This window comes from Cydia splendana, chromosome 19 (genome assembly GCF_910591565.1).
Source record: "Cydia splendana chromosome 19, ilCydSple1.2, whole genome shotgun sequence".
NCBI classification, from domain to species: domain Eukaryota; kingdom Metazoa; phylum Arthropoda; class Insecta; order Lepidoptera; family Tortricidae; genus Cydia; species Cydia splendana.
This window is the reverse complement of record NC_085978.1, coordinates 7,929,776-7,946,736: the sequence shown is the minus strand read 5'-3', so window position 1 is coordinate 7,946,736 and position 16,961 is coordinate 7,929,776. Positions and strand designations below refer to the sequence as shown.

Below are 16,961 nucleotides of genomic sequence, written 5' to 3'. Positions count from 1 at the left end.
GGTCACTGATTGCTGCGGCATTATGCTGAGTGGGGATCTATAGCTGTTAAAGGCTAAACTTGGGCCTTGGGGTCCAAATAAGTAAATTAATAGAATTAAAATACAAAATGTACGTACGAAACGAAAGATATATTTTCCAAGAAGACAGTTGACAATATTGACATAAACTTTTTAATGTTGGGATAAAAACTCCATTCTGCAACATATTCCGCCAACATAAAATAACATAACTAGGTACAAATTAATACCTTATTAAATATTAAACTACATTTCACATTAGCTCCCTTGTATACTTCAATATCTAGAGCGGACTGTAATCTTTTAAGGTTTGTGAAATTGAAATTAATATAACTCTTACTAATAACTTAATAAGTTTACAAGATTGCTATGAACGTAGATATGAAACAGTATGTAACAAATATAAGATAAGACACATTTTATGTAACTAAATAAACATCTTATACATTAGATGCAACCAGCATCAACACATAGTACATGACTACCTACTTACAGTTATAAATTAAGTATCAGTACAATTCAGTAGGATATTAGCCATAATACTTAACCAAAATATTAAAATACCATATAATAACATTTTGAAACACTACCTATTCATCTAAAGGTAGTATACACACTTTAGTAATAGAAGTTGTATGAACTTTACCATTAGCCTTTTTTACTTCTAAGGCTCTTATCTTTCCATCCTGACCTGGAAAAACCTTGGTAACTCTAGCCATTGGCCAAGTCATAGGCGGAGTATCTATTTCACGCAAGATAACTAGAGCACCTACTTTAATATTAGGCAAGGCGGCCTTCCATTTAGGACGGTTTTGTAAGACATTAAGGTATTGTTTAGACCAATATCGCCAAAAATGCTGCTGCAGAGCAGTACATTTCCTCCAAAACTTCAATCTATTATCAGGTAAGTTCGTGATATCCTGTTCAGGATAGCAAGTTAAGGGCGCACCAGTTAAGAAGTGCCCTGGCGTTAAATAGGAGAGGTCCTCAATGTCTGATGACATTGGCGTTATAGGCCTCGAGTTCAAAATGCTTTCAATTTGAACAAGTGCCGTGTACAACAATTCATATGTTAAAACATGTGAGCCCAACATTCTTTTCAAATGATATTTAACACTTTTTACTGCGGCCTCCCATAGACCACCAAAAACCGGAGAGTAACTCGGTATGAAATGGAATGTTGTTCCCAATTTTGCAGTTACATTTTGAACTTGAATTTGATGACATTTATTATTATTCAATTTATATAACTCAGACAACTGAGTACTAGCCGACTTAAAAGTAGCGGCATTATCACAATAGACCTCTGTTGGAACATTACGTCTAGCAATAAATCGTTTGAAGCTAGCCAAGAATGTATCAGTGGTGAGATCTGACACTAACTCTAAATGTATGGCTTTGGTAACAAAGCACACATACACAGCAATATAACCTTTAGTAGTGACAACACTTCTCACTCTTGACTGCTTTATCAGGATTGGTCCCGCAAAATCTATACCAACCTTAGCAAACACTCGATCTATGCTGACTCTACCAGCGGGCAATGAACCCATCAGCTGTTTTGCCGTTACACCTTTCAGTCTAAAACATGTGAGACATTTATTCACAAACTTTTTTACCAATCTCAAACCGTTAACTATATAATAGCGTTGACTTAAATTGCTAAGTACTTCTTTCTGACTGGCGTGTAAAAGCTTTAAATGTTCATTTTCAATAATAAGGTAAGTGACCTTAGATTCTTTTGGTAAGATTATCTGATGCTTATGGCTATAAGGTAAGGAGGAGTGCTGCAAACGTCCACCTACTCTGAGAATACCGTTAGCATCAATGAAGGGGTTGACAGATAGTAAATACGACGAAACTTGCCTACCTGCCCGCAAAGAGGCCAGCTCTTTATCAAAGAACCTTTCCTGCTCATTCTTTATAAACATATGCAATGCCTGGGTTGCCTCGCTAAAAGTAATAAAATTAAGTTTTATCTTTTGTGAACCTGGCCTTACATTCTTACAGAATCTTTGTATGTAGGCAAGCACATTAACTGCCTTATTAATGTTAGAAAACTTATCTAACAAATCATTTGCAAGAGAAACCGATTGATATGATGCCATACACACCGGCTTGGAACCATCAGCATGCTTGATCTCCGGTAGGTTGTCAGGTACATTGTTACTATCATCAGTGAATTTATACTCCGGATCAGACATGCTAGTCGGTCCGCACCACCACAGTTGGTTACTTTGTAGTTCACTAGGTTTTACACCTCGACTCAAACAGTCAGAAGGATTGAGGTCTGTTTTTATATACAACCATTGAAAACCCTTTGTATATTCGTTTATTAATTTGACTCTATTAGCAACATAAGCATTTAGTTTTGTTGGATCCGTTTTTTGCCATGCCAAAACAACCTGAGAATCACTGAAAAGATGCACACTTTTAATAGATATCTTTTTACTTAAAGTATTGTATGCTCTAAAGCATAATTTTGCCATCAAAAGAGATGCATTTAATTCTAATCGTGGCACAGTCAATTTCTTGTCTTTAGATGCAATGCGACTCTTAGAACAAAGAAGCGACATCGATACTTTGCCATGCTTGTCAGTGACTCTTAAATAAATGGCTGCTCCATATGCAGAAATTGAGGCATCACCAAATGCTACTAGCTGAGCAGACTGAATGTTGCCAACAGTAACATTTCGTTTTATTTTAATTTCTTTCATTGTCTGCAAATCATTGTAAAATTCAAGCCATTCTTTTAGTAAAATAGGCGAGGGCACTGAGTCCCAGTCGGTACAAGCCTGAGCCAATTTTTGCATAATGATTTTAGCTTGGACAAAAACGGGTCCCGCTAGACCTAAAGGGTCATAGAATTGGCTTATGTAACTTAAAATTTGTCTTTTTGTTTTAGGGACATTTTTTGACAATGGACATGAAAGTTTAAACGAATCAGAGTCAATATCTAACTTTAAACCCAAAGTTTTGATGTCCTTATTCAGTTCCAGTTCTCCAACAACCTGCTGCTCTACTGGAATATTTGTCAAAATTGAAGAGTCATTAGCTGCCCATTTATGTAGTTTAAAACTACCCTTAGCAAGTAATTCTATCAATTGAGTTTGAGTGTCAACAATCTTTGCCAAACTATCCTCTGTATGAATGATGTCATCTACATAGGTAGAGTTTAGTATTGCAGAACTGGCTAGAGGATATTGCCTCTCGAATTTCGTAGCCAGCTCGTTCAAGCATCTTGTTGAAAGATAACTTGATGACTTCATTCCATAGCAAACTGTGTTTAGCTGAATACATTTCATTGACTCATTAGGAGTGTCTCGCCAGAGAATATTTTGCAAAGATCGCTGATCTTTCTGTACTAATATATTTCGGAACATACGCCTGATATCACAAGCAATGAAATATTTGTGCACTCTAAATGACAACAGTATGTCGAACAGTTCCTGTTGAACAGTTGGTCCATTCATTAAAATATTATTCAATGAAATCTTATTACTCGTTAACATAGATCCATCAAAGACTACCCGGAGCTTGGTACTTACTGCATCCGGCCTTAAAACAGCTGAATGTCCCATAAAGTACACAGGATCTTTAGTAAGATCATATGAGGAAATGTCAACATATGATCCATGACCTAAGTCGAGATATTCATGTATGAAATCCTTATAACCTTCATACAACTTCTGATCCTTCTGAAATCTCTTCTCGAGATTATAAAATCTCTTGAGAGCTAACCCAAATGAATCCCCCAATGTATTGTTCACATCATAGATAGGTATTTTTAATGGCAATGAAACTGTAAATTGATTGTCTTCAAGTTTGACAGTTTCAGTGAACAATTTTTCGCACTGTTGTTGTTCAGATGTATGTTCCGCATATATTTCAGGTACTTTTTCTGTTTGCCAAAAATTAGACATAGTATCGCGTACATCAGTTTGACATTCTTGACAGAAAAGAGAAACAGCAGGTCGTTTAAGAATAGAAGATGGAACATCACCTCCTACTATGTAACCAAACTGTGTGTGAACCAAGCTGGGTGCGGCATCAGGATCACGCAGCTCCTCAGGCTGCGACAACAGGCACTGAAAAAAGATATTTGCAGCCAATAAAATATCTATCTCACTTGGAATATGGAAGGAGTCATCGGCTAATGTTATATTTTCAGGGATGTCAATTTTTGAAATATCAATTTCAGTTTGTGGCAACATTTCGTTACTAAATTTATCTACCACTAACAGATTTACTTGTGTTTTATATGGATAAACACACGAGAAAATATCCAGTCGCAAACTATGTTTGACAGATTTATCTTCTAGAGTTACACCAGTTATTGTAGTAGAACATGGCAAGAGTGGGTAACCTAGTTCCTTTGCAAGCTTTGCTCTAATAAAGGAATTCTGAGATGCACAGTCAAGCATTGCTTTAACTATGATCTCCTTGCCACATTTAGAAACTACCTTAACTTTAACCGTTGGCAACAACACCAGTGTCTGATTATTAATGTTAGTCAATGACACCAATGAGGATTTCTCTTCATTCACATGAAGTAGCGAGTTGTGGGATTCTTTGCACTCCTTACATTTAAAATGAAACTTGCACTTTCCTGGGTGAATGTTAAGACAAATCTTGCAAAGCTTTGTTTCCTTTACAAAATCTAGTCGTTCCGATATGGAAGCAAGAGCAAATTTAGGGCATGCATATAATTTGTGTTCCTTACCACAGTACAGACAGCGTGGGGATGCTTTGGTAGTGACAAATGATGATGATGCCATCTTCACTGGAGCTACCTTGCCAGCAGCACAGCTTGCTGTATCACCCCGTCCCTCACTGTTCTCTAGGGCAAGGGCCCGACCTTCTACAAATTTCAAAAAATCATTAAAGGTTGGTTGTTTTGAGGAATCCCTATGCAAATGATACTCTCGGTTAGTTACCGGGTCTAGTTTTTTGTTTAATAGGCAAATGAGAACGCTGTCCCATTTTTCAATGGCCTCATCAAGGTTTTTTAATGCAGCTAAATGCTGTTTTGTTATTGAAATCAAAGAGCGTAAAGCACTAGGACTTGACTTAGTTAGCATTGGCAACTCAAACAAAGCATTTATGTGCTCATTGATGATTTTATATTTATTATCGTACCTATCAGCTAAAATTTTGAGAGCTTCCGAATAACTTTGACCAAGTTTTTGATTAAATCAAATGCTTCAGCTTTTAAGAAGCTTCTCAGGTAAAAAAACTTTTGTATATTGTCGAACCCTTCATTGTTGTGCACAAGGGCAGTAAACATTTCTATGAAAGGTCTGTATTCTGTATACTTGCCATTGAATGATGGTATTTGTACATTCGGTAACTTCACTTTCGACGACACTCGAGGCGTCGCTGCCAGCAAAACGGCAGGGGTGGGTCCAGGTGCAGATAAATCCGCAATTCGTCGACGCATTGCTGCGACGCATTCATAATAAGTCGTTTCGACAGCAATGGGATCCTCTTCATCGGCTATTTTCTCGCACAGATCTTCATAATCGTGGAATGCCGTCTGGGCCCTCTCTACCATCAGTTTAAGCATTTCTATATCGTTTATATACGATTCTTCCATTTTGTTTTTCAATCTAGTTAGAGTACCTTTCTTTGTGCCTCTGCGCGCAACTAATTGACGTCGTTCTTCTTCTGTCTTTTCCATGTTAAATTACGCACAATGCTTTGCATGTGGAAAACACAAAAACGATTTTGTAGACGCACATAAAAACCGGCAAAAACCAATTAACTTTACAAGCTTATTACAAGATAGAAACACTTTTCCACCACAAACACTAAAATATCTGGAAAAGAACAAATGTCAAACAGATTTGAAACAAAACGTTACTTGTTTATTCCGTTCCACGCGCGCGAGATCGCTGCGCAGTGAGTGGTGCTGGTACGTTTATAGAACGCTTGCTCGCGGCTCGTTGAACGCTGCGATGGCTCCGCACAATGGCGGCGCCTTCAAAATCGGCAACTCCAGACGAGACGAATGAAAATTTTTTCGTGCTTCTTAGAATCCGCTTCTACGCATTTAATTTTATTTACTTACGGTTCCCGACTCAATAGGACCATGTTAAAGGCTAAACTTGGGCCTTGGGGTCCAAATAAGTAAATTAATAGAATTAAAATACAAAATGTACGTACGAAACGAAAGATATATTTTCCAAGAAGACAGTTGACAATATTGACATAAACTTTTTAATGTTGGGATAAAAACTCCATTCTGCAACAATAGCGTCAAATGGTTTTTTTTTAGGGTTCCGTACCCAAAGAGTAAAAACAAAAACAGGACCCTATTACTAAGATTCCACTGTCCGTCCGTCTGTCAGTCCGTCTGTCTGTCACCAGGCTGTATCTCATGAATCGTGAGAGCTAGACAGTTGAAATTTTCACAGATGGTGTATTTCTGTTGCCGCTATAACAACAAATACTAAAAAGTACGGAACCCTCGGTGGGCGAGTCTCTTCTGTTCTAATAATCTGTGTATATCAGTCGAATTGGAGCACTAACCATCAAAGGCAGCCTCCGATGAGCGTCCGTAGCACAAATCACTCAAGAACCTACGTGTTAGATGGTGCATGTAAGTACATAAATGTACTTGTGGATTAGGGTATTTTGCAATATTGTTGCACTCTTTTACAATCAAAAGCTAGTCGTTTTTACCGTCTCGCTACCAAGAGATAATATCTATTAAATTTATTTATTTATTAATCTCCTATGCCATATGAGAAAAAAATCCGTTTTATGCCATAAATTCCTCACGCCATTATGAAAAAGAGGTAATACTCTATACAAACTGCTCGCGATTTTAGTTACATTGCGGATTGTTAGTTACGTGCAATTCAACCGATCTATCAAAACCCGCATTGTAATGAAACTCGCATGCGAGTTGTCGCGTCGTCTAAATGAGCCCTAAAGGATAAAGGGTCAATAAAAAAAATATCTTTTATTCTAATGTTAAGTACAGATGTAGCGCATAATTGTTTTCCTTCGTATTTTCTCGGAAACGTTCGTATTTGTCATGCTACTTCAGTCAACGTCAGTACTCTTTGTACCGAGACACCGAGAATTACTGAAATAGCAAGACACGTTCGTACGTTTCCGTGAAAATACGAAGGAAAATAATTATACACTACATCTGTAATTCGATTTTTCATTTCGACAAATCAAAATGTCATTAATCATTTCAAGTTTTAACCTTTCATAAGCTCCTGTCAAAAATTTGCCATTTATTTAGCAATCATGACAACTCCTTGTTTAAGTTTAATAAATATGGAGCAGATCTAGAAGCGGTGTCTACAGGAAGTAATCAATGGTTGTAGTCAACGGTCTAGTCCAAGTGGGCACTAGTTAAACAAGAACGGACGTTGCTGTGGATTTATGTGATTCCAGGAGATTAGATACTGACGTCTGCGAATAAGATTTAACTTAATCTTGTCGGATAAGCTTACTTGCAATCACGAAACTCGATATGTATGTAACACTATGTAAGTCAGTATGTAAACCTACTGCCTAATAATCTCCAAAACGTAATTCAAGACCAAAAAAAGTAAGAAAATGATGCCACTTTTTACTAGCGCGTCTTTTATTTAAGTAAAATTAAGTAAATAAAGTACTTTTTTAAATAGTATGAGTAAAATTACTAATAAATAAATTATCTTAGCGTGATTATTTATCAAAAGGAATTTACTATTTTACAAACAAATTATTGCAATGACAAAATTTTCTTACTTTTTTTGGTCTTGAATTACGTTTTGGAGATTAGGTACCCCTAATATGTACTTTCAAAACGGGCATACTTTTTATGTGAAGATATATACAAATGAAACAGTTGGTCGAATGAAAATAATGAATATACTTGTACCTATAAACCTTATAAAAATGTATTTAGCGCAATGTATAAATCACTACGCTCGGTTCAGCGCCATCTAACCTGATATTTGGAATACTTTGTAATATGACACAATTTACAGACGCGAACGCTAACAAAACACTAGGGGGCCTAGCCAAAGTTACACTCGTTCGCAGAGAAACGAAACACTACCTGTCTCTATCGCACTAATATGGCACGTTTCTTTTCGTTTTGTGCAAACGATTGTCATCTTGGCTAGGCTCCTAGTTAAGAAATGTGATAAGGTAAGGGTTTGGCAACATGCATGTGACACCTTTTAAATTGCAAGCGTTTATAGACTACGAACCGGTTACCACGAGACAGTCTGTATGTGTTTGTCACCATCGTGGTAAAATGAAATTGCTGATGATAATGTTTTTGGTTTAACCAGGGTTAACTTTATGTGCGTGAAAAGAAAGCCAACATTGTTAACAGAGGGGTTCCCGCGAACCACGTTAGACGTGTTGCCTCCCTGTCACACTTACGTACGAATTTACAAGTGCGACATAGAGGCAACACGTCGAACGTGATTCGCAGTAGGCCCACTGTACATATATATAAACAGTTTTATTGAATTTCGTTTCATTCGTATTTAAATTTAATTGAAATCCAACATTTATCCAGACGGCCAGTGAATCGTCCTTGTTTTTATTACATTTGTATCTTTTAAATAAATTGGCAAAAGGGTCTGTTCAGCAAACCGCATACGATACGTCACGTTTACCTTTCGTGCCGTTACAAGCCATAAGCGGGAGCGAGTGCGTATACCTACCTATTATTAATTATTACTTACTATATTTAAATTACTTAATTGCTCTAGATTTTTGAAGTGAAAACTTCTTTAGCGGCGCTGTGCACTTTTTGTGATGGGGAAAAAATGTTAAACTCGCGACAGATCACGTGACCGACAGATTCGTAAGACGTAAGACGGACACGTGACCTGATCGAAAAACTGTTACAATCCCGGAGTGCAGCCCGTTGTTTTTTTTTTCACGAACATACTTACTTACTGCTGTGGCGCAACGACCCGAAGTGGATCTTGGCCTCCGACACCAAAGACCGCCATGCTACTCTGTCCAAAGCCGTTTCTGTCCAGTCGATGGCGCCGAGATCGAGATCGATCAAGAGTCGGAGGATTACGGCCGACACGTACTAAAAGTAACGGATCAAACTACACGTCAAAAGTAGAGTTAGACCAAGAAAAGTCTGCAGCGATTTTGATAGCACACGCCAAACGTCGTCAATCCTATAACGTGAACCACAAGAAGCTAGGTACAAGGGAGGGCAGACAAATTCCCATTTCATCAATATGCAGAACCTCGGTAATCGGAGCTGATCGCCTCATACACTCCGAGACCTTTCCCATTTCTTGCCTCGAACGGGATTATCGTCCCAGCTTCGCATATCTAAAGGATTAAGATTATGCACGAGAGTAAAAAATGCAGGGTTTATTTAAGGTTTTGCTAAGCTACGTCGTTGCTTTTCTTATTTATACATGGTGTAATACGAGGAACCCGAAAGGTTTTTACAGTGTATTCCTTTAAATATGTTGACTGTACATATTTGATTTCATTTCGCAGACGTTTCTGCTTGTTAAAATATCATAGAAGTTCGACGTTTAAAATAACACTTGCACTGCGTGTGCTATCAAAATAGCTGCAGCCTTTTCTTGGTCTAACTCTACTTTTGACGTGTAGTCTGATCCGTTACTTTTAGTATGTGTCGGCCGTAATCCTATAACTTGTACCGCAAAAAGCTAGGTACAAGGGCGGGCAGACAAATTCCCATTTCATCAATATGCAGAACCTCGGTAATCGGAGCTGATCGCCTCATACACTCCGAGACCTTTCCCATTTCTTGCCTCGAACGGGATTATCGTCCCAGCTTCGCATATCTAAAGGATTAAGATTATGCACGAGAGTAAAAAATGCAGGTTTTATTCAAGGTTTTGCTAAGCTACGTCGTCGCTTTTCTTATTTATACACGGTGTAATACGAGGAACCCGAAAGGTTTTTACAATGTATTCCTTTAAATATGTACAGTCCTGCAATAATAAGTTACTCTTCGAAGGCCGCGAAAATATGTGACACGCTCTTATGGCTCTACAAATAAGATCATGTCAGATATTTTTGCCGCCTTCGTTGTGTAACATATTATTGCAGGTGACTGTACTAAAATGTCATATAAACTTGTGACGGTAATTGCTTACCTTCAGGCGATTCGTCTGCTGGTTTGCCTCCTATATCATAAAATATATATATTCCAAGAATAAGCGCCTACGCATTGCGACAGCGAATCTTCATAAATTCCTAATGTTAACGCCGACCGATCTTTGACGACCGGTCTGGCCTAGTGGGTAGTGACCCTGCCTGTAAAGCCGATGGTCCTGGGTTCGAATCCCGGTAAGAGCATTTATTTGTGTGATGAACACTGATATTTGTTCCTGAGACATGGGTGTTTTCTATGTATTTAAATATCGTATATATTATATGATATATCGTTGTCTAAGTACCCACAACACAAGCCTTATTGAGCTTACACTGTGGGACTTAGTCAATTTGTGTAATGTCCTATAATTTTTTTTTTATTTAATGCCTAATCGGTCTGGTGATCTGGTCTGAGGTAGGTACGAGTAGCTACTGTAGCTAGGTCATCGGCTATTAGGTACGCATAGATGTAGGTATATCAAAAAATGTACTTAGATATTCATTTTTACTTGAGACATCTCAGGGGTGCACCCATCGAATGGTCGATTATACATTAATGACCCGTTTTCTTTACGGGTTCATCCCTATCATTTATGTAAGCCGATGATACCTTTTAGGTGTTTTGGGACACGAATTGATCGTTATTGCTTTTTTTTTTGTTAAATCGTTTTAAGTCTTGTGTTATGGTTGGCAGGGAACATTTTTGTTCGTTACGTATCATGAATTTAATTTAAGTGTAAGTAAGTAAATTATCATAATATTTTTATGTAGATACAGTACGTACATTTTTTTATGTAATAGAACTAGTCTGACGATAGGTATAGGAAGGGCGAATTGAGAGACATCAACTAAACAAGAAAGTTTATGTTTATATTGCAAGGGAAAAACTATAAAGTTATAAACAAGTAGAATACCTATATTCAAAATCTCACGGATAGAGTTTTTTTTTTTTAATGCATTGCAAAGCTTGTACATTCATACATGTATGCAAAAGCAAAGTGTTGAACGTGAACAATATCGAACACATGCCCTATCATGTGGAAAAAATCTTTATTCCCTCTACAAAATATCCCATAAACTATAAACACATCACATTTCAGTGGCAATAAACGATCAAAGCTCGAAATATTAATTTCAATTCAGCCCGGCGTTTCGGAAATAGAAAGAATTACAATAATAACAAGCACAATATCGCAAAACAGTTTTCAACTGGGCGTATTTTTGTGGATTCCGTCGTTGCAATTTGTGTTTTCCACTTTTCAGTTAAGGTACAGTTTCGAGTACAAATAAATGTGAGATATGAGGTTTTGGAATTATCTGGGATATCCAAAAGCTGCAATAACAGCAGCTCAAAAAGCTATTACGGAGCCACGGCGCAATTCCGGCCATTCTGACGTGAAAATCGTCCTCCATTTTACAATAAATCCGTGCGACGGCACGTCCGTGCACCATGGGAGGACCTCGGTGATTTTTAATTGGACATTGTAGTGATTTTAATGGGTGCGCTGTGAAATAAGTCATCTTTATTTTTAAAACTGTTTTATAGTCTCGGAAAGTAGCTGTGAAATTTTATTTATATTATTAGCCATTTTGCTCACAATTAAATTTTGGATTAAATACCTTATTAATAAAAAACAAAAGTCGATAATATCGATAGAATAGGCACCGGTTAAAAACTAATCAAAAGTTTTCCAAATACTAAGTTCCCTTAATTAATTCCACTTTTTCTACTTCAAACAAATCGAAAATGTTGTTAGCATCGTCAGATAAGCCCGTGATATGATAACAGATTATTAAATTGTGCCTTATACACTTGTTTTAAAAATTTGCTCGGTATTGCTAGTGTAATTACCTACTCATCATAAGGAGCTGGCGATACAAAAGTTCTAACCAAGTTCAAAACACCTCACCTGTACAAATATTTCAAAATGAGAATTGTCCGTTTATTTCTGTAGGTACTCGTTTCGTGGATGCTTGTCACAGTTGTCACAATTGCAAGGTGACATCGTAGCAATAACTGACACTGTTTCCAATTTGTAGCACGTACTGTCGCCAGTGCGGGCGAAGTTTGGACTAAATTGTCAACGTTTCTGGCTATTGTGAAATAAGCAAAACCTTTCAAAGGCTACTACTATCTAAAAGTTGCTGTCTAGTGTTATCTATCCCTCGTGTAACAAGTTCCCCCTATAACTACTATTGTGTTTACCTGTGAGGTAGTAACGGCGTGTCCCCGGTGATACACCATAAGGCGACTGTTGTAGATGACGAAAGGACCAATGAGTGAAGTAAAACTTACCAAAGGTAGGTATTCCTTATCCTTAGAAGATACTTTTTTACCCGACTACGGCAAAGTGGGAAAGGTTATAAACATACATGGGGTTTTTTGGTGGAATGTTAAAACATGGACAGACCTCATTAAGTCCATCACAGGACATACAGTCAACGATTGCTCCCACTCCACCAAAAACAGAGCCACATGGCGACGGATCGCAAGAGCTGCGGACGCTGCGGTGGCGCAGAAATCGACCGTGACATGACCACGACCACTCTGACAAGAGTGCACGACTAAGAAGAGAGAGTTAAAACATAGGTAAAAACTGTAAAAACCTATACTATTTTATCATTTCTGAGCAAATTTGGAGCTTACTTCCTATTTTTCAAAGTTATAATTACACTAAATCATTCTCACACCAAAAACCCCGATCTATGTTATGCTAAGTATGTATATTTGTGTTGTGTGCACTGTGGCATAACTATTACTATTAATAAATGTGGTGTCAATCGATTCGTTTCTGTGACTCGAGTGCCTAATACATACGTCCACATTTCCCGACTTCCAAATTTTAACCCGAATTCCGAATAGGCAGTTTGAAGATTTTAATATTTTCAGTAGCTGTTCGTAAAAGATCTGTAATGTTAAAAACCTATACTATTTTATAATTTCTGAGCAAATTTGGAGCTTACTTCCTATTTTTCATAGTTATAATTACACAAAATATTCTCACACCAAAAACCCCGATCTATGTTATGCTAAGTATGTATATTTGTGTTGTGTGCACTGTGGCATAACTATTACTATTAATAAATGTGGTGTCAATCGATTCGTTTCTGTGACTCGAGTGCCTAATACATACGTCCACATTTCCCGACTTCCAAATTTTAACCCGAATTCCGAAAAGGCAGGTTAAAGATTTAATAATTTCAGTAGCTATTCGTAAAAGATCTGTAATGTTATAGTTTGATTTATGTAGCCTTTTAAATAATATGAAACTGTTCTCGTTCGTTATTTTAAGTACCTAAGTTTCACAAGTTTTGATACGTGATGCTCATGTTAGTTATTATAATTATAACTTCACCTTCACCCTTTTACAAAAACAAAGTTTTATTATTCTTGATATTCGCAGTTAATTAGTTAAATTGTTTCTAGGTTAATTGAAACCTTCCTTAAATCAAGTTATGAAATGAGATGAAGTTTACTCTTTGTTAAGACTTAGAAATTTCGTAACAGTCATTGAATTGATTATAAACTGTTACGCAGATATATGTAAATTTAATTAGAGAAGGTTCATAATTACCTACGTGATTAGGTATCATAACATGATTAAGTACTTATAACAAATTGAATAACGCAAAAGTTAAAGTTATTACGCCAGAAAGTCGGATTTCATTTTGTAAGATTGTTCAACATCGTTGGTCTTAAGCTTCTTTTTATACACATCAAACAAGCACACGGCATGTGGTATGTGGTACCATAAAAGTATTAAACTATGCCCTTTAACATAACTTTGCCCACCGCGTTACTTAAAAGTATTTACAGATACCTATCTGTAACTACTTTTAAGTTATTTCGCTGTTACTGAACTGTGACACGGTGGGCAAAGTTATGTTAAAGGGCAAAGTTTTATACTTCTTTTACAGTAAGCGCTGACGGTAGTTTAAGCATGCATGGAGGTGTCAAATGCGTGTTGCTGACCGTTATAAAACTAGTACAATTCGTTTTATGAAGAACCCAAGCTGGAAGTACATTCCACTCACAAACTTCAAAGTGCGTAAACATATTGTCCCTTATTAATAAAACTTTACAAGCCTCAATGGGCTTAGCAGCTGTCAAAGGTTTGCACAGATGACGCCAGCATAGGGTTTACCTGTGTCTAGCTTAGTTCTATAAAACTTTGCTTAAAGGCCCTTTCATCATTCAGGACATAAAATTACAAAAAAAAACAGGAGTGACATAATTCTAGGGCTTGACAAGTAATACCTATGCTGGCGTCATCTGTAAACCCCCCGGCAAACCCCATAAATTTATTTATATTTTATTCTGATCCGACCCGACCGACCGACCGATAGGACGCCGCCCGGTCGGCCGACCTAGGTATCGATGGGCGGATGTGGTGGACGCTGATCTGCGCGAGCTCCGGGTTGAAAACTGGCGAGAAACGGCACAGGACCGGGATCAGTGGCGAGCAGTCGTGTTGGAGGCCTAGACACACTTTGGGTCGCTGCGCCAGAGGAGTAAGTAAGAGTAAGTTTATTCTGATCAATCTACGTGTTAAGTATTTCGATGTAATGTCGATTTTTTGTGCAACTTTGTCTCATCATTTACGCTCTAGCCAAGCTTGCATCCAAATCAGTTGATATGTTGAACAATATTATTTATCCATGATCATTTACTTTAAGCATTGTGATGGTATAGCCATATGTGTCTGCACATTTTATAATACATACGCCATTTTAGGGATACCGTGTAATGGGCATAGTCTAATAAAACATGGTCTTCCATTCCCAGAGTGACACGGGCCTACGTCACAACAACATGGCCGCTATATATAGCGCTATCGCATATTATCATATAGCGCTGTCGCATGATGACGTAGGTCCGTGTCAGTTAGGTGACCTAGAAAAGACGGGAATGGAGTACCAGGCGGAGTATATTATTATACCATGGTAATGGGTACTTTTTTGCGCAGTTAAGTAATGACAGAGATTATGGGTGCTACGAAATTGGGACATTATCCTTGTAATAAATAAATAGAAATTGATGGCGCTGTTATAAATCTTTTGGGCTTGATATAAATTTTATAAGTATCCCTTATTAACACAGGCTTATGTAAAAACTGGAAACATGCACTTCCCTGTTAAGTATGTTACACATATCACATGCGTAAAGGATCGGTCACTCCAGAACGGCCCGGATCCACGCCGATGCAACCGACACTTCGTTTTCTATGACAGATGATCGTGATGCTTTCTATAGAAAACGTAAGCACCGGATACCTCGGCCCGGACCATTGCCGTTCTAACGTGAGTCAACCTTAACAAACTCAGGTACACAGTTTTTCAAACTCTATTCAATTACACTGATTTAAACTTTCACGATTTTTACACATTATTAAATCCTCCTCCACCTCGCCGTCCTCGAAACGTCGGAGGTAAATCTTAAAACTTAAATAGGCGATTAAGTCTATTCAATTAGTCTGAACTTGAGTTCCTCCAGACTTGAATCTTGTGTTAAGACTTGAGTCCTTAAATATTAGAACTCTCAAATTATGTAGGAACAAAAGCTTTTTAACACGCGTTACATGAAATTCATGGGTCGTCATTTAATAGGACTTATTTTCCCTAGTCTTACAGAAGACCTTTCTGTTCGTTTACCTACCTTTATTAATTGGGTAACAGCAGGTGACAGCAGGGTGTCATCTATTGGGCATTAGCAGGTCGAGCACCAGTACCACCGCCTTAGTATCCCTTTTGTGTTTTGGTGTCTATAACTGATTAGAGCTGTTTCAAATAGTACCTTCTATCACAAAAAAAAATCAAACGCAAATGTGATTAAAACTGTTTTATTTTTCTATTCCCAAAAGTCTATCATACACTTCATACAATTGCACAAAAACTGACACTTCAATTCACACTTTGTATGAGCTACCTATTCAATTCATTATTGTGAGTCTTCTGATTTTCTATTAAATTAATCATAAATAGGAATTTTTCAGAAAGATATTTGTCCCATGTTAAACCAATTTAGATTCAATCTTTAATAAATAGTCACACTGAAAGTACAATTAATAGGTTTATAACCGTGGTTCAGTATCTTTCCGAATTGCTTTAGGAATTCAATTAAACTACATTACTTTAGTAAAAAACCGCACAAGTGCGAGTCGGACTCGCCCACCGAGGGTTCCGCGTAGGTACTTTTTAGTAACAGAAATACATCATCTGTGAAAATTTCAATTGTCTAGGTATCACGGTTCACGAGATACAGCCTGGTGACAGATGGACAGACGGACAGTGGAGTCTCAGTAATAGGATCCCGTTTTTAACCCATGGGCACGGAACCTTAAAAAATCGACATTGGCCGACATTTTTAACAAATGTCTCTGTTGGTAGTTGCAATATTTTCCAACTTACGTTTCAATAACCTGACAAATTTTAACAATGTATTCCGTTCCGGTAATACGAGGAAATGAGGTCCAATCTAATAGGCAAGAGTAATACAGGCTGCTAACGAAATTACAATTTTCGACATCCGCGGAGGCGCATGCCGATTTTTGCATTTCGAGCGCACGATTTTGTCACTCGAAAATCTGTGGAAAACGGCGTAATGCTATTTTTGAAATACAAGCGATAGAAATTGGGAATCTAGTGGTATTGACCACTAATTTTCAATTCTATTTGTAGATTTCTATTATAGATTTTTTTTTTGTGTTTTGTATCTGTATTTTTTTATGTAATTCGACATTAAGAGACCATATACATCTCTTAGTAATTGTAATACGTTAGATTGAATTGTTTGTTTTTGCTTGTAATTATGTAAATTCAATGAT

The 16,961-nt window shown here is 37.4% G+C and overlaps 1 protein-coding gene and 1 long non-coding RNA gene across 2 annotated transcripts in view; one reads left to right on the top strand and one right to left on the bottom strand.

Moving 5' to 3' along the window:
- Positions 1-16,961, top strand: part of LOC134800243 (uncharacterized) — a 299,703-nt gene that overhangs the window by 271,011 nt on the left and 11,731 nt on the right. The window lies entirely within an intron of this gene.
- On the bottom strand, positions 15,962-16,602 carry LOC134799775 (uncharacterized). Its single transcript, XR_010145459.1, has 2 exons — positions 16,469-16,602; positions 15,962-16,267 (listed from the first exon to the last, which is right to left on the bottom strand). It is a non-coding gene; the product is annotated as an uncharacterized LOC134799775 (long non-coding RNA).